Genomic DNA, 21,844 nt, shown 5'->3' on the forward strand with positions numbered 1-21,844 from the left:
ACTCTTCAGGCAGATGAGGGACCGACTGAGGCGAACTGGACCCACTCCTCAGGCAGATGAGGGACCGTCCACACAGGGCAGGGACCACTTCACCAGGGGAGGGGCATCTGGGTCCACAGGTCCTCAGGAGTGAGAGAAAGAAAAAGAAGGCGGTGAACAGTTTGCAAGTGGAATTAAAAAATAAATATTGTTTGATAGAATCAGTCAGAAGAAGAGGACAGAGCTCAAGCTGTCATACTTCCCCCAGCATAGTTACTCCTAGGGCAGCGTAGCTAAAGCTGTGGGTTTATGTTTCTGTTCCTAACTAGTCTGACCATAAGCGATTTCGAAGAGGAACGTTTTAAGCCTGGACTTAAATGAAGAGACTGTGTCAGCACATTTAACATGGGTCGGGAGCTGATTCCATAACACAGGAGCTTGGTAGCTAAACGCTCTACCTCCTACAGTACTTTTAGAGACTCTTGGCACCACCAGAAGGCCGGCATTCTGAGAGCGAAGAGCTCTGTTTGGATGATATGGTTCTATAGCATCTTTGAGGTAGGATGGGGCCATGTCATTTATGGCTTTGTAGGTCAAGAGTAGAATTTTAAATTTGATTCTAAACTCGACGGGGAGCCAGTGAAGAGACTTCAGCACTGGCGTAATGTGCCCTCTTCTTTTTGTTCCTGTTAGTAATCTTGCTGCTGCATTTTGAACCAGTTGAAAGCTTTTTTTGGAGCTTTTAAGACACGCTGCAAGCAGGGAGTTACAGTAGTCTAATCTAGTCGTTACAAATGCATGGATAAGTTTTTCAGCATCACTTTTAGGCAGAATTCTTCTGATTTTGGCTATGTTGCGCAAATGGAAATAGGCTGTTTTACAAGCTTGATTTATATGAGCTTTAAATGAGAGCTCCTGGTCAAATAAGACTCCGAGGTTTCTTACAGTAGAACTAGAGGCTACACTAACATTGTCCAGTGTGACTATCTGCTCAGATTGTCTCGTAGATGCTTAGGGCCAAGCACAATGACCTCGGTTTTTTCAGGGTTAAGAAGCAGGTAGTTAAGTGTCATCCAGGTTTTTATCTCCTTCACACAAGTACTAAGTCTGTCTACTTGATCGCTCTGATCAGGTTTCATTGATAAATACAGCTGAGTGTCGTCTGCATAGCAGTGGAAGTTAATGTCATGCTTTCTGATAATGTTGCCTAATGGCAGCATATAAAGAGTAAAGAGAATTGGACCGAGTACCGAACCCTGTGGCACACCGTAAATTACTTTAGAGCAAGGTGAGGAGCTCTGGTTTACATTAACAAATTGGAACCTATCAGATAGATAGAATTTAAACCAGCTGAGGGCTGTTCCTCCAACACCTACATCACATTCTAACCTCTGCAGTAGAATGTTGTGGTCAATAGTGTCAAACGCTGCGCTGAGGTCCAACAGAACCAGGATTGAGACCAGTCCATCGTCAGCGGCTAATAACAAATCATTTGTGACTTTAACTAGTGCAGTTTCAGTGCTGTGGTGGGCTCTGAACCCTGACTGGAAAACTTCAAATAAGTTATTGTCCTGCAGGTGGCGACAAAGCTGTTTTACTACAACTTTTTCAAGGATTTTAGAGACGAAGGTCGGGATCTAGATTAGGCTTTTTCAGAAGAGGTTTAATGACTGCATGTTTGAAGGACTGTGGAACATAGCCACTTTCGAGTGAAGTATTTATTATATTAAGAATAGGGTCTATAATTAGGGGGAGAATGTCTTTGAGGAGTCTGCTTGGAATGGGGTCTAGCTCTAGGACACAAGTTGAGCTTTTAGAGGACATAATGGCTGAAATTATCTCTGCTTGATCAACAGCTGTGAACCTTTCTAACTTTACAGGTGGATTTATATGGGACGTTAGATTTACAGCTTGGGCTAGTTCAGGGCTAATAGCGGGGGTAATTTCATCAAATTTATCTCTGATTGTTTTTATTTTATTGTTAAAAAATAGGAGGAAATCATCAGAGCTAAGTGTAGCTGGGATTGAGGGCTCTACTGCACTGTGACAGTTTGTTAGCCTAGCTACAGTGCTGAAAAGGAATTTAGTGTTACTTTTGTTGACTTCTGTTAGATTTGAATAATATCTGGTTTGGGCCTTACGCAGAGCCTGCTTATAGGACAGCAGGCAACTCTTCCATGCTTTTAGGGATTCCTCGGTGTGAGAGCGACGAAATAATCCCTCTAACTTTCTAACTCTTTGTTTATGTGAATGCAGTTCTTGGTTGTACCATGGGGAGGCGCGCTTTGGCCTAATGACCTTCTGTTTTAACGGCGCGACAACGTCAAGAGCAGACTTCAGAGAATTCATGGTCAAGTCGACAAATTGATCACTTAAACTGGGACTAAAGCTGTTCTCAGCAGGATCACATGACATGTCACTGAATATTGGCTCTATTATTTCTTTGAATTTTGAGATAGATTTTTCAGATATTGTCCTTTTCATTATAACTTTATTTTGTGGGACTGGATGATCCTTAAGAATAAACTGAAAGGTAATTAGGAAATGATCTGACAATATAGGGTTTTGAGGGAGGACAATGAGGTCACTAATCTCTGTTCCATACGTTAGGACAAGATCCAGAGTGTTCTTGTGAGTGTGAGTCGGTTTATTTACATTCTGAGTGAAACCAATGCTGTCTAACAAGGCGCTGAAGGCAGTACTGAGAGCGTCATCACTCATGTTCACGTGGATATTAAAGTCTCCAACTATAACTATTTTATCCCAGGCTAACACTAAGTTTGATATAAAGTCAGAAAACTCTGTTAAAAACTCTGAGTTGGGACCAGAAAATATTACAGTGTCTGACATCGACTTCGCTAGGTCACACACCGCGGCTACTTGAACTTTGAGCACCTCTGATTGTCTCCGACGGGCGTCGTTACCGCCTGCGTGAATCACGACTCGCCGGAAACGGGTCCTACTCTGCTTTAAGATCCTAAGGTTTCCTTCGATGTCACCCATTCTGGCCCCCGGGTAACACCTAACGCTAGCAGCTGGCAGCTTCACGTCTCTAACAATAGAACTCCCGATTACAAGAGTTTCTCTAGTGTGTTCAGCGGGCGTGTGATCGCTGAGGGGAGAAAACCTATTATAGACGTGAAGCTCACGGCGCTCTGAGGTTCGGCGTTTAGCGCCTTGTCCCCTCCGAACTGTCACAAATTGGTCCCTATTCTGTTCCTGGTCTAGTCCCGGCTGCACGGGAGACGCTGAGGGGCTGAGCTCGGCCTTACTGCTACTGCTAATGCTAATGCTACGCCCTGCAGCGCGGTCCGGTAGCCCTCGCGCTAAAACCGAACTATAACTGGACTTAAGCTCCTCTAAACAGCGGATCCGCGCTTCTAACTCCGTAACCCTGGCCTCCAAAACTACCACTACGCTGCACTTCACGCACCTATCATCAGAGAAGGAGTTAGGGTTCTGACTCGACATATGACAGCTCAAACAGGTAAAGGTAGATCCAGCCATGACGCTAGCGGCTAGGCTACGCTAGGCTAGTTCAGGCTGGAGCTAGAGAGTGAGAAGGGCTTTTTAATCCACGAAATACTGAAAAGCGAGCGGTTTGAGGCTCCGGATTGTTTGCGGAGAAATCAAACGCTCACTTTCGTGTATATGATGCGTAAATAGTGTGTATAATTCGTGGATTAATCGGTAAAAGGCTCTAAGAACGAACAGCTCTGAAAACGCGACACACTCACCGGAAATGACGTCACCGGATCAGCTTCTGTGTCATATGTACACAAATATAACACCAGGACAGTTGTAAATGAGGCTCGTTATAATTGTAGGCTAACTGTGTCAAGCGAGGTGTTTTGATATTGTGATAAAAGTTAAATTAAGAAGAACCAACAACGCCACTGGAGATTAATCCAAATAAATAATTCAACTAAAAAAGGACACACAGGTAAGTTCATTGATGAGGCAGTGCTGAATAAGTTACATAATTTATTTTCCGTTAGCAGGTTTAACTGGTGGATTTACAGTCTGTGATCATCTCTAGTCACATTACGTAAAGTACACATGGTCACAATATGTATGTTCCAAATGTCAAAGAAAGAAAAGAGAAAATAGTAAACAGAAAACGGTGATTAACAGGGCGATTAAAAGACGAGTAAAAGGCGAGTGAAAGGGCCAGTGCCGTTGGATCTTCACAGTCCAAGACGCACCACGTTAGGCCCTCCACGACGAGCCATTACATTCCTGCCCAACCCGCCCGGTACCAGCTACACCGAGGACTCCAGCTGGGGACATGACCACCTTGCAGCGGCTCTGTGTAAATAATTAGTGGGCCAATCTGCACGGAACGAAAACTGGCAGAAAGTTCAACATCTTCTCCGGCAGTCGTCAATAAACAACAGCTGCAGAATGTGGTGCCATTGATCGTTCAACTTTAAAAGGTGTGATTGTTGTCATTTGAAAGCCGTGAGATTAAAACGCCAATTTTGTGGAGCCAATTCCAAATTAATAATGATAAGGGTGAATATTTGTGGATAAAAAAAAGTCACACAGCTGTATTCCTCTCACGGAGGCTCACTCAAAGGTCACGCTCGGACGAGACACGACGCAGGGGGCGAAGGGGCTTCCTCACGGCAGCGTGTGGGCGTATTGTTGCGTAACGGGCATGACATCAGAGGCTCGGCGGGGCTAAAGGTTCATCCTGAAACATGTTCTTCCCTCAGAGTTCAAAAGCGGTTGCAGGACTTTCAGTGAGTTACCATATGTTCTTCGGGATTCCAGCATAGCAACGTTTTGATAACATTTTTTATAGTTTTCATAATATAGTATAAAGTTTGTATCCACTGTTACCCATAAATATGACTGGCCTTTTCTAATTGTCCCAAAAAAGTCTGTATGTTAATTACTTTGCATTAGCTTGTACCTGTTTGATTAACTACTGCGTTTTACTTTTACTTCTACTTCATTTTACAGTAACTAACAAACCCTTAAGTGCATTTTAACCTCTGCTCTACCCAAGCTCATGTGAATGAAGCGTTCACACCGCAGTCGCCGATTCGCGCTCGACGCAGAAGTTGGACGCGTGTACATTTAAAGACTAGACGCAAATAAGCCGCGTTCTCAACGCAAGAGAGCAGAGCCGAAAAATAATAGGCAGACGCGAGTCCGCCGCGTGCGCAGCGGAGGTGTTGTCAGTGCGGCTTCTCTGGTGTAACGGCGGATCAAAGTTGAGAGAGTACATTTTGCGTATTTGCTTTTCAGGCGCCATTAGGTCAGTACAGAAATATTCATGTCCGAGCGCAATAATAAAGTGTATCTGCTGTGTATGTGCTTGTGGTTGTGTATAAAACCAATGAAAAGTACAAAAATTAAATATAGTTTTCATAGCGTTAATATGTTGTTCTAGTGCACCATTTTAAATTTGATTGTGGTATATTTAATGAAAGTACAAGTAAACTAAATTTAGGCTATATAGTTATTTGTTTGTTTTATTATTCAGATTTCTTGCCACTGGGGTTTTCTACAGGACAATCACCAGCAGCTTCATGGTTTGTGTGTCCAGTCTCCTCCATCATCCCTGATGTCAGGCTGTCATCTGGGGCTCTCTCGTGGCTGTGTCCACAACAGAGGACTGGACGTCCACAACACAGAAGTGTTTTTCATATTTATAGGCAAGACCACATGCTCCCTCAAGATTGAGCCCAAATGCCTGGTTGTTTACACAGAATGAGATCAAGTTAAATGAATAAAACAGTGAGAAGCTTCTCAGCTCTTAAGTTATCTATTCTCTTTACTTCTGCACCTACTTGTGCGTTGTAACACTGACATTTCCCCACTGTGTGGACTAATAAAGGATTATCTCATCTTGTCCTTGTTTGTTTTTGTTTATGATTTTAAATTGTGGTAAAATAAGTACATCTTTAAATAGCCACAGATTTTTCCACAAACTACCCAGTATTATATATATGAAAAAGGTGCATGTAAACAGGACACACGTTTTATAATATGAAGTAATTTATTTTGTTTTGTGGAAAAAAAAAAAAGAAGAAAAAAAAAATATATATATATATATATATATATATATATATACAGAACCCAACAGGAACAAAAATGACCATGGCCTGGAGTTGTAAAAGAGTGGGGGACACAGAGGAAAAAGGAGTCCATTTCTCCTGCAGAAGATGCAGCTCATTCATCTAATATTCATGCTCCAATGGTTCCAGATTGAAATCAAATGAACTATTTTCATATAGTAATTTATACATTTGTAATTTTACACATTCTTTTGAATGAGCTGGAACCCTCTGCAGGAGAGGAAGCAGGTGGAACATGAGGAGGGTCAGTCCCAGAGCGCTGCCAGCACCTCCCTCTCAAAGCTGGAGGACTCTGGCTCCAGGACCTCTTCCTCGTGGGCCTACATGATACACACATTGCAATTAAGATGACACAGGCTAAAAAACAAATTGTAATCCAACCAAATGTTTTTACACCTGTGGGTGCAGCAGAAGGGCCAGCATCACCTGAAGGAGCAGGAGCAGCAGGAGCAACAGGAGCAGGAGCAACAGGGAGGTCTGAAGGCGAATCCCGATCTTCAAAAAGTCAAAAAGTTATATTTTAGCCCAGTACATTTACTGCAATATTATTCCAACTTTTACTATCATAATACAGCATATTTAATGAGGCATACATATATATTGCCAATACAATTCTCCAGTTTCATTAGCTCTTTGATAACTCCACACACTCACTAGAAGCACAATGAGCTGTGCACTATAGATTCTAGAGCACAGCTGATTGTCATTTCTTTGAGGCTGTGCGGCGATTAAATAGGCCTGACATTAGATTGTAGTCACTCATTTCGCTGTTCGAGACAGTAATTTAAGTTTTGTATCTACGTAATGTGATCTCAAATGCATCAAAGTATTTTTAAAGTCTTCTTCAATGTGGATGAGATCTCTTGTTAGCATTAGCTCGTAGCCTAGCTCTCTGCTTGTTGAGCAGAACAACAACTCTTCCGACAGCCCTGCTGCTGCTTCTTCTGGCCCCTTCATATAATGTGTCCCTACTCTTCTGCAGATGACCTCTGTCTTCTGGCCCCTTCATGTGTCCCTCTGCAGATAACTCTGAATAAACACATGAACTCGTCAAACACAAACTAGCGCAAATTATTTTGACCGCATCAACTATCAACACGTAGATTTGAATCGTCTCAAAGTTGTAATAGCTTACCCGGCAGTCCAGTCTCCTCTGATCTTCCTCCAGGGCGGGTCCTTCTTGTATTCCACCAAAGACACGCCATAAAGCTCCTTGTGTTGACACACCGCACTATATTTTATCATCTGCCATTGTTGTGGTGCCGAGGTTCTTCACGGGCAGGAAAATGCGTACGTACGTCACTGGAGCGTCATCTCTGATTGGCTGCTGTGCCACACCTCACCGCAGAAGAGTTGAACAAACCTGAACTTTTCTGCGGCGAACAATTTTGACGCCTTGAAGCTTATAAGCCTGTCAAAGTGTCTAGAGCGGAAAATGCAAAAGCGCCCCTGCCGCGCGCCGAAAAAGCAGGAATCGCGCCGCAAAAACACAGGAGGTGTTCGTTGCACGTTTACATAGACTTTGAATGTAAACTGGACGCTTCGGCGTCTGCGGTGTGAACGGGCCATTCGAGTTTTGAAGAGCATACAAGACAAAGGTTTTAAAAGAACATACAGCCAGAAGGATGAGTGTTATTAGCCTCATTTGAACTGCCCATTTATCGGCGTGGATCTTCAGCAAAAGTTTCCTTCTGATTATCTCAGCTCCAGGTGACACGCGGTGAACTTGGGGCTGTCGCAATGATTAAATAAAGGTCGTGGTGTTTATTTTTAGCCCCGTAGCCGCGGCGATGTCGATGGATTTGAGTTTTTTCTCGCGGTGATTGATGATCGGGGAGCGGCGTTTGGGACAGAAGCGGAGCAGGACGCTTTCAAACAATCCAAATCGATCCCCTTTACTCACCCAAATGACAACAGCATTCATCATCATCGCACATAAGAGGATCCCGTACACGAGAGGGTCCCACGTAAGAGGGTCCCGTACATGGGAGGGTCCCGTATATAGGAGGGTCCCGTACACAAGAGGGTCCCTTACGTAAGAGGGTCCCGCACGTAAGAGGGTCCCGTACGTGAGAGGGTCCCGCACATGAGAGGGTCCCGTACGTAAGAGGGTCCCGTACATAGGAGGGTCCCGTACACGAGAGGGTCCCGTACGTAAGAGGGTCCCGTACGTAAGAGGGTCCCGTACGTAAGAGGGTCCCGTACGTGAGAGGGTCCTGTATAGCCACCATACGTAATAACACGCCATTATGTATGCATTATGTAACACTCAATTCCTGGTTCTAGTCAGTCACCCGAGCAGCAGCGTTCTGGATGTACTGCAGTTGTTTTACAGCTCGTTTGGAGAGGCATGTGAGCAGAGCAGGCCGTTACAGTAGTCTAATCTACTGGAGACAAACGCATGGATAAGTCTCTCTAAATCTGGTTTTGACACTATATTTTTGATTTTGGCAATGTTTTTTAGATGGTAAAAAGCTGCTGATGTTATTGATTTGATGTGGCTGTTAAAGTTCAAGTCTGAGTCCATTATTACCCCCAGATTTCTAACTTGGTTTGTAGGTTTTAGAGCGAGACTCTGGAGGTGACCGCTAACACTTTCTCTTTGTTTCTTTGGGCCAAAAACGATTATTTCAGTCTTATCTGAGTTCAGCTGGAGATCCACACACTGATCTGTTGGATCCACACACTGATCTGTTGGATGCAGTGACAGTGAATCTACTGGTCCATATTCACCTGCCGACAGTGAAACATAGATCTGAGTGTCGTCTACATAATTGTGATAGGACACATTTTCACTGCGTATCAACTGACCTAACGGCAGAATGTAGAGGTTGAACAGAAGGGGACCCAGGACTGAGCCTTGGGGCACTCCACAGGTCAGGGTCATGTGGTCTGAGACACAGTTACCAATTTCAACAAAGTTCTTCCTGTCTTCCAGATAGGACCTTAACCAGTTTAGGGCAGTGCCAGTGATGCCCACCCAGTCCTCTAGTCTCTGTAAGAGGATCCCATGATCGACAGTGTCAAAAGCAGCACTCAGATCTAACAGAATTAAGACTGAGGCTTTGCCCGTGTCAGTGTTCAGGCGGATGTCATTTCATTTGTCACCTTGACAAGAGCAGTCTCAGTGCTGTGATGAGGTCTAAAACCTGACTGAAAAACATCAAATGAGTTGTTTATTAAGAGGAAATCTGTGAGCTGTTGGTAAACAACCTTTTCAAGAACTTTGCCCCAAAATGGTAGATTAGAAATGGGCCGGTAATGACTCAGTACTGCGGCATCAAGACTGCTCTTCTTTAGGAGAGGCTTTATGACCGCAGTTTTCAAAGACATTGGGAATGTTCCAGATTGAAGCGACATGTTAACTATGTGAGTGAATGGCGCAAGTAAACTGTTCAGCACAGACTTTAGAAATCTGGTGTGTAACTCATCGAGGCAGCATGTAGATGAATTCAGACTGGTGATGATCTCCTGGACAGTTTTGTCAGTTACAGGTGCATAGTGAGTTAGCTCTAAGTGTCTAGGTGGTTTTAGGGTAATTTTTTGCATCGTGGGATTTATAGCATTTTTAATGCCCTGAACTTTGTCATTAAAGAATAGTGCAAACTCATTACACTTGGATGTGGAAATGAGTTCTAACGGCAGCTGAGCTGGAGGGTTTGTTAATCTGTTTACTGTGGCAAACAGGACACGCGAGTTGTTACTGCAGCTTCCAATCATTTCAGAAAAATATCTTTCCCTAGTTCTACATAAAATGAGGTTGTACATTTTCAGCTTCTCTTTGTAAATCTCTTTTTGAACCTGGAGCTTTGACTTGCGCCATTTCCGTTCGGCCCTGCGGCACTCCCTTTTCTGTGCCCTGACCCAATCATCATTTCTCCATGGCGCCTTCTGCTTATTTTTAACCATTTTATTCTTCATAGGGGCAATGGTGTCCAGAACATTCAAAACACTAGATGTAACAGAGTTCAACAAATCATTCACATTAGAACATGAGACATTTTCAAAGTTTATCATTTCCATAAACAGTGCACCTGTGCCATCATTTATGTGTCTCCTCTGAACAACTGCAGGACCAACCGGCGGTTTGGGAAAAACAGATATGTCAAAGAAGACACAGAAATGATCAGACAGAGCAACATGGATCACTTTAACATTTGAAATATTTACCCCCTTTGTAATTATGAGATCTAGAGTGTGCCCTCTGCTGTGGGTGGGGCCACTCACATGCTGAGTAAGACTGAAGGTTTCAAGGACAGCATCAAGCTCTTTAGCGTTTCTGTCACAAATTTTATCAACATGCACATTGACAGGTGGTGGTGGTGGAGCGGCTGCTGATGAATCCTTTGGTGGAGGCTGTGGTTGTGGTGCTGTTGATGTTGAAACATTGGCTGATGGAGCAGGAATTCTTCTCTCATTCATCTGCTCAGGACCCTGTCCAGGCCCAGTCCAATGCCTCAGAGCGTGGAGCAGGTTCTCTGTCAGCACCCTCACTCCACCTCTGCATAGGCGGGGGCCATTTCTCTTAAACAGGTCCTCTCGTTTCCAGAATAGATAGAAGTTCTCAATGTAGTGCAGTCCTCTAGCTGCACACTCTTTAGACAGCCATGTGTTCAGCTGAAGCAGCCGGCTAAACTTGTTTATCCTCCTGTCGATGTTTGGAAGAGGTCCACTTATGAATGTTTTGATTTCCACTTTATCAAGCACGTCGAATAACTTCAAGAAGTCTTTTTTCAAAACTTCAGTCGGCTCCCGTTGTATATCCACTGCACCCATGTGCACAATCAGCTGTTTAGCTCCTCCATGCTTAGCCATAATATTTGGAAGAAGTGACGTTATCTCAGAAACAGTGGCGCTTGGAAAACAGTGTGTGTTGATCTTTTCATGCGTCACGTGACTTGTCGCACCATCTCCAAGCAAGACTCTGTGACCTTTGACGCCTCCTTCTGTCTGCTGGATTTTGGCCACGTCATCTTTTAAATTTTTCCTTTGTTCATTGAATTCAGTCTCTGAAAGTGGTAAAAATCTGTCTTTGTATCGTTTAGGCTTTGCCCCAAGTTTGTTCCAAGAAACAGCCTGGTCTTTCTGGTTTTTAGACAGTTTTGGAAACGACAGAGTCACTACGGTTTAGGTTGAAAGCAGCGTTTTTTCTTGTAAAAAATGTGGACTTCTTACCACCGGACACAGGAATTGTATTGTGAAGACCTTTTTTAGATTTCAAAACAAATATCCGTGTTTTCAGCTCATTAATTTCTTGTTGATATTTCCGACAGCGTTCACAGTCTTTCTCCCTTCTTTTCCCGGACATGTCGCTGGCGTCAGATATGTCGATAAAACTGTAAAAATGTTCTTAAAATTCTTGGTTTACTTGAAAAAGTCATAAGCAAAAATGTTTGGAAGACAAAAACTGATTAAAAAGCAAAATAAATAAAGAAAGCAGCGATAGCAAGCGGGGCGAGCGAGAAAGCGTCTGCACTCTTCGGAAGCAGGAAGTATAGAAGTATATAGGAAGTATATAATAACACGCCATTATGTAGTAACACGCCATTATGTAATAACACAACATTATGTAATAACACGCTATAATGTAATAACACGCCATTATGTAGTAACACGCCATTATGTAATAACACGCCATATGTAATAACACTCCATTATGTCATAACAGCCAAACTGTACTTACATATAACTTCATCTTGTAGTAATTTGCAGCATTTTGTCATCAAGCACTTCATTAGTTATTGCATATGATGGACAGTATTTCAACATCTATTCATAATAACATGATGCGTTCTGTTTGTTCACAAAAAGCATAGTTTGTGGTGAGTTAAATGTTTGACAGTTTAGAAAAGTATTATTTCTGTTAAACGTTAAACAAGATTTTGCTTGCAACTAAAATGTTAAGTATCATCATAATCTCTCTTTTTGTAAACACATTATGTAAACTTAAAGGCGCAATGGACGATTTTTCGGCGATTTGAGAACTCACATGCGCCCTCACCCGTGTGGACTGAAACAACACACACGTGCGTTTGTTTACTAGCGCGACGGATCACATCGCATCTCTGGTCTCACGTAGATTTCAGTCCTCTTCTGAGTCAGCTCGAACTGTCCTAATTTTCTCTGTCTTAATTTTGGTGCACGGTGGCAAAGGCGGTTAGCGCTCTTGCCTCCCAAGAAGGAGATCATGGGTTCGATTCCCGGACCAGACCATCATTGCATGATCTTGCATGGTGGGTGGTCTGCAGGAGGAGTCTCTGGCTTCCTCCCACCGTCCAAAGACATGCATGTGTTAGGTAAAATTGGTGACTCTAAATTGGCCCTAGTGAATGAATGTGAGAGTGAATGAATGTCTGTAATGTCCATGTCTCTGTGTTAGTCCTGCAACAAGTTGGCCACTGTCCAGGGTGTACCCCGCCTAAGGCCCGAAGTCACTGGGATAGGCTCCAGTCACCCGCGACCCCGAAAGGGAACAAGCGGTAGAAAATGGATGGATGGACACTGAGGGAACTATATTGTGATGAATCAATGCGCTTAGACGCGCGAAACCGTGCTGCTCGTGGGGACGAGCAGTAGGTGCGTTTTATGATTGATACGTGGCAGGACTAATCGGCCACGAGGAAATGAGACTCTGATTTGGGCAAAAAAAATTCAAGTCCATTCAACCTTTAATTGTAAATGTTCTTAATCCGGGCTCTGGTAGGACTTACATGTATGTGTGCTCATCATTGTCCAAACCACCTTCTGTTTTCCATGTGCTGTGGCTCAGTGATTGTGAGCCATCAGGATATTGAGCAAATGGAACAAAGGTGTTAAAGGTATGAGAAGGATGATCCGTATCGTGAGAGCACATGTGTCGTTGACAGGAAGAGATCGAACAGACGGAGAAAAAAATATATCAAACAGAAAGATGAGCTGAGGTACTCCCTCTCTTAGCTGAGATACTCTCTCTCTGAGCTGAGATACTCTCTCTCTGAGCTGAGATACTCTCTCTGAGGTGAGGTACTGTCTCTGTGCGCTGAGGTACTCCCTCTGAGCTGAGGTACTGTCTCTGAGCTGAGGTACTCTCTCTGAGCTGAGGTACTCCCTCTGAGCTGAGGTACTGTCTCTGTGCGCTGAGGTACTCCCTCTGAGCTGAGGTACTCCCTCTGAGCTGAGGTACTGTCTCTGTGCGCTGAGGTACTCCCTCTGAGCTGAGGTACTCCCTCTGAGCTGAGGTACTCCCTCTGAGCTGAGATACTCTCTCTCTGAGCTGAGGTACTCCCTCTGAGCTGAGGTACTCCCTCTGAGCTGAGATACTCTCTCTCTGAGCTGAGGTACTGTCTCTGTGCGCTGAGGTACTCCCTCTGAGCTGAGGTACTCCCTCTGAGCTGAGGTACTCCCTCTGAGCTGAGGTACTCCCTCTGAGCTGAGATACTCTCTCTCTGAGCTGAGGTACTGTCTCTGTGCGCTGAGGTACTCCCTCTGAGCTGAGGTACTCCCTCTGAGCTGAGGTACTCCCTCTCTAAAGGAGAGTTCTTGTAAAATGTGATGATGACACTCAGTGTTGGGAAGTTACTAAATATTACATAAGCATCTGTTCTACATAAAGCCATATTTAAAAACGACTGTGTGGCTAAACTATTGTAGCGGCTTCTGTGAGTATGAGGCAAATATGTGACACGTATTCTTTTAAAACAGAAACGTCCTCATCGGGCTTCTGTTGTAAAGAAAACAAAATGTATAAATAAACTAAACTGAATATCAAGTTGTAATAATTGAAATTGAATTATTATAAGTTATTTGCTTGAAATGTGAACAGTGACAATCATGACAAAGACCTTGGGTGTTCAGATGTGATTCAGCAGAGTCTCTGGTCTGGACTCTGGTCTGGACTGGACTCTGGTCCGGTCTCTGGTCTGGACTCTGGTCTGGACTGGACTCTGGTCTCTGGACTCGACTCTTGTCTGGTCTCTGGTCTGGTCTCTGGTCTGGACTCTGGTCTGGACTCTGGTCTGGACTCTGGTCTGGTCTCTGGTCTCTGGTCTCTGGTCTGGACTCTGGTCTGGACTCTGGTCTCTGGTCTCTGGTCTCTGGTCTCTGGTCTCTGGTCTCTGGTCTCTGGTCTCTGGTCTCTGGTCTCTGGTCTCTGGTCTCTGGTCTCTGGTCTCTGGTCTCTGGTCTCTGGTCTCCGGTCTCCGGTCTCCGGTCTCCGGTCTCCGGTCTCCGGTCTCCGGTCTCCGGTCTCCGGTCTCCGGTCTCCGGACTCCGGACTCCGGTCTCCGTCTCCGGTCTCCGGTCTCCGGTCTCTGGTCTGGACTCTGGTCTGGACTCTGGTCTCTGGTCTCTGGTCTCTGGTCTCTGGTCTCTGGTCTCTGGTCTCTGGTCTCTGGTCTCTGGTCTCTGGACTCGGGACTCGGGACTCTGGTCTCTGGTCTCTGGTCTCTGGTCCGGTCTCCGGTCACACAGCTCATTTCCTGGACTTGTCTGGTGCACTGGACGCAGCTGCTGGAAGAAGAGCCACAAATCAGGCAGTGATTGTTCAGCGAGTGGGTTCATTGTCGGATCATTCAACTCAGACAGTGGAAATGATAGAAAAGAGTGGCCGTAGCAACCACAGCCATCTTTGGACAAAGAGTACGGTGAGTCTTTAACGGAAAACGAACGTGAGCATTCAGCTGACCAATAACAGCAACAACCTTAATCAAGTCCTGCTAATTAGACATTATAACTATCAATATAATAAACACGATACATATTTGACCAAATAAGTGTGGCTAAATCTAGAGGCAATTGTAACTGTAGTGGCCAGTTGTCACTCGAACATTTATTCGGGACCCACGGCCCTCGTCCAATTGTCTGATTGTGTCGCTATGGAGACATGGGGACTGCAGCTGACTGTTAACTGTGAAGCTAACGGTAACTGAGAAGAGCAGAGGAAGTCACCAGAGCTCAGGGTGACTTTGTTTTCTCAAATATTACACATAGAAATATCTCAAACTCGAAAAATTTAGAGTGCTATTCAGAACACGGAGACTGTTTTCATTTTTCGCTTCTGTACGCCGAGACCACCGGGCAAACGACTCGACAACCAGCAAGGCCGATCACAGTTTTTACCACGAGCAGCACTTAACATCTCCTATTGTGTGAAATGCTCGTGCCAAAGTGATCAAAAGCATGTCAGGTAAAGAATGCATAATATTTAACTACAATTGAATCCATCACTCTCTGCACCGCTCACTTTCTGCACTACATTTAACTGTACATTTTGTGTACATAGTAAGTCTGAAATGTTTTTTTCTTTAATGCGTGCCCCTGTTTTATTCTGTACATCTTGTTATTTATCATTGTTCATTGTTTTATGTTGCACTGAATCACCAAAGCAAGTTCCTGTTTATGAATTTTGTTCATTGGCAATAAACCTTTTTCTGATTCTGAACTTTAGCGGTAGAGTGCCCCCTGCAGCTCTCTTAAGAAAATACACTGGCAGAGAACAGACCCGAAAGCGTTTTTGTTTCTTTGCTTTTTTGTTTTCTTTGTGTCTTTCTTCTTTTAATGATATAAGACTGTATAGTAACACGTCAAAACATTTAACTTTGCTCATTATAAAAAAGGCTTTCCCCGCGGCCTCGTCTTTGGATCGATGTTGGCAGACGATTGCACAGTTGGTTTTCTGCAGGAGGTGAAGACAGGCTCGTCACATACATTTAACCATCACAGGGTCTTATAAAGATGTTTAATTTAGTGCTGCTTCCACATCCTGGTTCAAACCTTCTGATTCTTGCTGTTCACCAGATCCTGTGTCACATGGAGGCTGCATGACCGAGTTATTCACCGATAATAAAAAAAGTGATGTATAAGTCAGTGTCATCAGCACGCGACGCTTGTGGACCCCGCCTCTTGTGGACCCCGCCTCTTGTGGACCCCGCCTCTTGTGGACCCCGCCTCTTGTGGACCCCGCCTCTTGTGGACCCCGCTTGTGACTTCACTGTACCACAAACCGACTGGCATCCTTGACTCTGCACCATCTTGGGAGATCAACAATAAGGTTTTTGTGTTTTTGAGTACTTTACGCCAGTGTATGAATGTAAAGTCTTTGGAGAGAGTGTCCTACATATACTGGTGCACGTACCACTGCTCTTCAGGTCTAGCATTTTGTTCTTTTAAAGTACATTTGATTCACAATATTTGCTCTTCCTTGTGTGATTTCTAGGTTGAATAGACTGTGGCTCTGGTGTATTCCCAAAGAGCTGGTTTAGCCCTGAAATAATCCTGTTTTAGATCCAGTACTTGGAAAGCCAAACCTTTTCTTTGGTGGTACTTGGTTTAAAAAGTTTGATCATCACTGCTCCAGGGGGCATTCAGGCATTTGTAGAGGAAGTTTGTAGAAAATCTTCGACAAGAGCGTCAACTCTGCTGCGATCTGAACGTAAAACGCAGAAAAAAACTGTAAAACGTGTGAATAACTGGTGAAATGAGAATACAAAACGCTTGTGAGCTGTTTTCGGGGCTATTCTGCATAAGTGACATACAGTAGCTTATTAGATCGAAGTGTCCTCGTTCTCAACACACTGAGGTCGTTCCCTCCGAGTTCATTTGCAGTAAATCGAATCTGTCGAGTCCAACCAGACGCAGTGTGATTCTGTCCTGCAGGGGGCGTCGTAATGTCATCATCGCGTTTAAACTAATCAGAGCAGCTCAGCAGATGCCGCTAACTCACTTAGCTTCACCTGGGAGGGAGTAAGCGTGCAGAAGGTGCAGCCGGAGGACCCCGTAGAGCTCGATGGGAGAGCGCCAAAGTATCTATAGTACTTCCTTTATATTGCCTTTTATTGAGCGCTTTATTTATCAGTTGGAGCCACTTGTTTCCCTGTCTTATAACGAGGAAATTGACTTTAAATCTGTTTCGAGCGTCTGGGGCCATCACAATTCATCAAGTCCTTTTGTTTTTTCATGCATTTTGAAAGTATTTTGTGTATTTATCCGTGCAACGTGTGCAGTAGTTCAGAATATGTGTATGTAAAAGCGTTTGCATCAACTGGTATTACGCGCACTTATGATTGCATTCATACAATCATTTTCCTGGGTCATTTATGTCACTCTGCCCTGATGGAAACACATTGCCGTTAAAGTGCCTGTACACCATGTTTTGCGTTGAATAAAGTAAAGTCTGTTTCGTCACAGCACGTGTATGGTGCAAAAGCGTCTATTTGGGTGAAAAAGAGACCGTGGTGCTTTCTCTGCAACTAATGATAGTGTCTTATATTCTCCTTTAAGCGGAACGTTTACCGATACATGTGGATCTGAAAAGACTTTAAAATGTGTTGTTTACAATTTAAGACGATAAAAAGTCAGAACAGCAATTTAAATGAAGCAACGATGATAGAGAAAGCACCTCAGACTTTTAGATGTCTTTATGTATCAATATAATATGATGATATAGAAATATGTAGCGAGAAGCTTTACCTCTGTAATTACCGTCCGTCCACATAAAAAAAGAAAAGAAAATCGTGTTCAAATGTTTTCTCCGTCTTCACAAAGGATTTTATTTTTATTCTTTTTTATTTTTATTCATTTCTGAAGATAATAGATATAGATAGATAATAATAATAGATGAGACAGGTTCTACTCTGACAATGTTCAAATATTTTTATCTTTTAAAGTAAATTCTATCATGATTTTTGTATGTTTTTATCTGTTTGTATTTTGATTTTATTGTATTTTACTTGTTATGTACAGCACTTTGAATTCCTTTGCGTATCAACTCTACTCTACAAATAAACTTGTCACGTTTTACTCGCGCAGATGCAGAGAAAAGGTCTAACCCTGATTCTCCTTCGTCCAGACAGGGCGCGGCCGATGGAGAAACGGTGCAGTGTTGACCTGTCGGTGCAAATGAACATTTCACACAAATCAGTCTACTTTATCTGCGACACTTTTCCCTCCCAACGGAAGCAAAGAGGTGAATATCCCTTTATAAATGATATATTATTGACGATATGTTTTCTTCTGCTCTCAAGTTTCTTTTAACGTGGTCCATGTCCGTGTCTCCTGCAGCAGTTTGAATGAATGCTGTGCACTTTGAACTTTGAGCTTTTATACTGCAAATGACAAGTAAATGGACTGATGTTTTGGCCAAGGTGGGAGTCAAACCAAGGACTTTCTTGCTGTGAGGCGAGTGCACTACCCACTCAGCCACTGATCCATGACTCTGGGACACAAACAGAGGTCATTAGTGGTGGGTCAGGATGGACTCGACCTCATTATTCTTGTCATCAATAAACCTTTAATAATGTAATGCTGGCTTCACACTGCAGACATATACATATACATATACATATATATTCTATCTCTGGCTGCTTCTCTCTCATAGACTCAAGGTCACGTATAGAAAACTCCTGTGTGTATCCGTCTCGGACGAAGCAATACTTTTCTTCTGCCTCCACATGTTTCTTGACCACAGCGGATAAAGGCAAGGCAAGGCAAGGCAAGTTTATTTGTAGAGCAAATTTCATACACAAGGCAATTCAAAGTGCTTCACACAGCAGGAAAAATGCATTCAAATCACAAAGAAATTACAGAAATACAATAAAATTAACTAAATTAAAAATTATCAATCCAACTGATTTTCTAAACTAATAAAATCACAAACAAAAGAGAAGAGTGCAACGATAAAAATTAACTACAATAAAATTAACTAAATTAAAAATTATCAATCCAACTGATTTTCTAAACTAATAAAATCACAAACAAAAGAGAAGAGTGCAAAGAAAAAATCCCTTCAGTCATATGCGCAGCTAAACAAAACTGTTTTTAGCTTAGATTTGAACATTGTCGGAGTAGAAGCCTGTCTCACATCTTCAGGAAGACTGTTCCAGATTTTAGCTGCATTAAACTGAAAGGCAGATTCCCCATGTTTTGTCCTGACTCTGGGCACCCGCAGGAGGCCGGTCCCTGAGGTCCTCAGAGTCCGAGATGGTTCATATGGCACTAACATATCCAAGATGTACTTTGGTGCTAGGCCATGGAGAGACTTGTACACAAGCAGAGCTGCTTTAAAGTCTATTCTCTGAGCCACAGGGAGCCAGTGCAGAGACCTGAGAACAGGACTAATGTGATCATACTTCCTGGTTCTAGTCAGGACCCGAGCAGCAGCGTTCTGGATGAACTGCAGCTGTTTTACAGCTCGTTTGGAGAGACCAGTGAGCAGGCCGTTACAGTAGTCTAATCTACTGGAGACAAACGCGTGGATAAGTCTCTCTAAATCTGGTTTTGACACTATATTTTTGATTTTGGCAATGTTTTTTAGATGGTAGAAAGCTGCTGATGTTATTGATTTGACGTGGTTATTAAAGTTCAAGTCTGAGTCCATTAATACCCCCAGTCTCTGTAAGAGGATCCCATGATCGACAGTGTCAAAAGCAGCACTCAGATCTAACAGAATTAAGACTGAGGCTTTGCCCGTGTCAGTGTTCAGGCGGATGTCATTTGTCACCTTGACAAGAGCAGTCTTAGTGCTGTGATGAGGTCTAAAACCTGACTGAAAAACATCAAATGAGTTGTTTATTAAGAGGAAATCTGTGAGCTGTTGGTAAACAACCTTTTCAAGGACTTTGCCCCAAAATGGCAGATTAGAGATGGGCCGGTAATGACTCAGTACTGCGGCATCAAGACTGCTCTTCTTTAGGAGAGGCTTTATGACCACAGTTTTCAAAGACATTGGGAATGTTCCAGATTGAAGCGACATGTTAACTATGTGAGTGAACGGTGCTAACAAACTGTTCAGCACAGACTTTAGAAATTTGGTGGGTAACACATCAAGGCAGCATGTAGATGAACTCAGACTGGTGATGATCTCATGGACAGTTTTGTCAGTTACTGGTGCAAAGTGAGTTAGCTCTAAGTGTCTTGGTGGTTTTAGGGTAATTTTTTGCATTGTGGGATTTATAGTATTTTTAATGCCCTGAACTTTGTCATTAAAGAATAATGCAAACTCATTACACTTGGATGTGGAAATGAGTTCTAACGGCAGCTGAGCTGGAGGGTTTGTTAATCTGTTTACTGTGGCAAATAGGACACGCGAGTTGTTACTGCAGCTTCCAATTATTTCAGAAAAATATCTTTCCCTAGTTCTACATAAGATTAGGTTGTACATGTTCAGCTTTTCTTTGTAAAGAAAGAACGTCTTCATAGAAAAGTATGGTCTGCTCCTGAGAGATTCAACCTTCATTCATAATCATAATGTCATAATGCACAGCAGAAGGTTTGCCTTGATGAACGACTGGTGAGGGACAGAAATGCGCTTCTCAGATATACTGAATCCAGCACATTATCAAACCTTAGCTCTATTGTTAGCTGCATTCGTGACAGTTTCAGATGGAGAGCAGGGCCAATATAATTCTATGGGTGATTAACTGTGATTAACTGTTTACAAACTACACACATTTTGTAATTGGGTCCACGCATTTGCCATGTTCACCTCATGGCTCAAAGTACAGTACATTCAACATCAATAGCCCGTCACGCCCTGCGACAGTAACCTAGCAACCACACTCAAGACAACATAAAACAAACTTACTTTTTTTCTGGATGTTTCCAAAGGAGTACCCCGGGGCTCCATGTTAGGCCCAATTTTGTTTTCCATCTATATTAGTGTCTGTCTGAATAAATTAATAATTAAATAAATACACTTGTAAAGCTGTTTTCTCCTAATGCATGCTTCTCCCACAGAGACATAAAGATCAGCCCTTAATGTAACATCTACACACATCAAACTTTACAATCTTGTACTCACGTCATAAGGCGCTGGTACAGCTGGCAGCCCGGTGTAAACGCTCTCTCTTTTTTCTCACACTTATTGTGCTTTATCTCCTATATTTTGTAAATATAGTTAGTATATTTTTTCTATTTTACTGTACGATAGGGACACGCGCTGGAATATTTTTTTAATTCAACTGTTTTTGACTTTTTTTCGGCTGGATTTGAGCGTTTTTCGTCGTGTTGTTGTGACGTGAGCTAGCTCCGAGCGAGCCCACCAGCCCCCCCCCGCGCCCTCCGGCCGCGCTAAAGTATCGTCGGTACACGTTTATATACACGTTTATATGAAAGAGGAACTTCACGAACGATCGGGACACGCACTGGAATCGCTTTAAATTAACTTGTTTTGACTTTATTCGGCTGGATTGAGTGTTTTCGTCGTGCCGTTGCGATGTGTTTTGGCTCCGGCCCCGCCCCCCGGCCGGCGCCGTACCGCGTTTCCACAAAGGAGGAACTCATGAAACTGCGGAGAACAGTCGTCTTACCCGGAGATCGTCACGTTATCCCGGCGCAATACTGACCTAACCTAATACTGATGTGCAATTCTGTCATATGTGCAATTGCTGTTGGAATTCATGTGCAATTCATGTGCTGTCGTGACACATATTCATGTGCAATTACTGTCGGGATCACATGCAATGGTATTTATTTATTTGTCTATGGTAGTTTTTATTTATTTATAGGAGATCTTCTACTGAAAGTGTTTTTCAGACTTCCTATAAGTGATCTGTTCTTGTGGATCTACCTCTGTATCTTCCTGCGTTGCACCAATGAAATTTTCCCATGTGGGACAATAAAGGAATATCTTATCTTATCTTATCTTATCTTAAAAGATTTTAACAGATCAACTAAGTCTTAGCTCCAATAAGATCTGGTTAACTCAAATACATAAATAAGAACAACTAAAATACTAAATAATACAACATCTTCTGTAAAATGTACGGACGGATCTATACGGACAGAGTGTGTTTCAAATTGAT

At 43.1% G+C, this 21,844-nt stretch overlaps 1 pseudogene; it reads right to left on the reverse strand.

The window, feature by feature from the left end:
- Positions 1-300: 300 nt before the first annotated feature.
- On the reverse strand, positions 301-2,829 carry LOC140360443 (uncharacterized; annotated as a pseudogene).
- Positions 2,830-21,844: the final 19,015 nt, after the last annotated feature.

This window comes from Eucyclogobius newberryi, unplaced genomic scaffold (assembly GCF_026437365.1).
Source record: "Eucyclogobius newberryi isolate DKJ021-1_F unplaced genomic scaffold, fEucNew1.0.hap1 SCAF_15, whole genome shotgun sequence".
Taxonomy (NCBI): domain Eukaryota; kingdom Metazoa; phylum Chordata; class Actinopteri; order Gobiiformes; family Gobiidae; genus Eucyclogobius; species Eucyclogobius newberryi.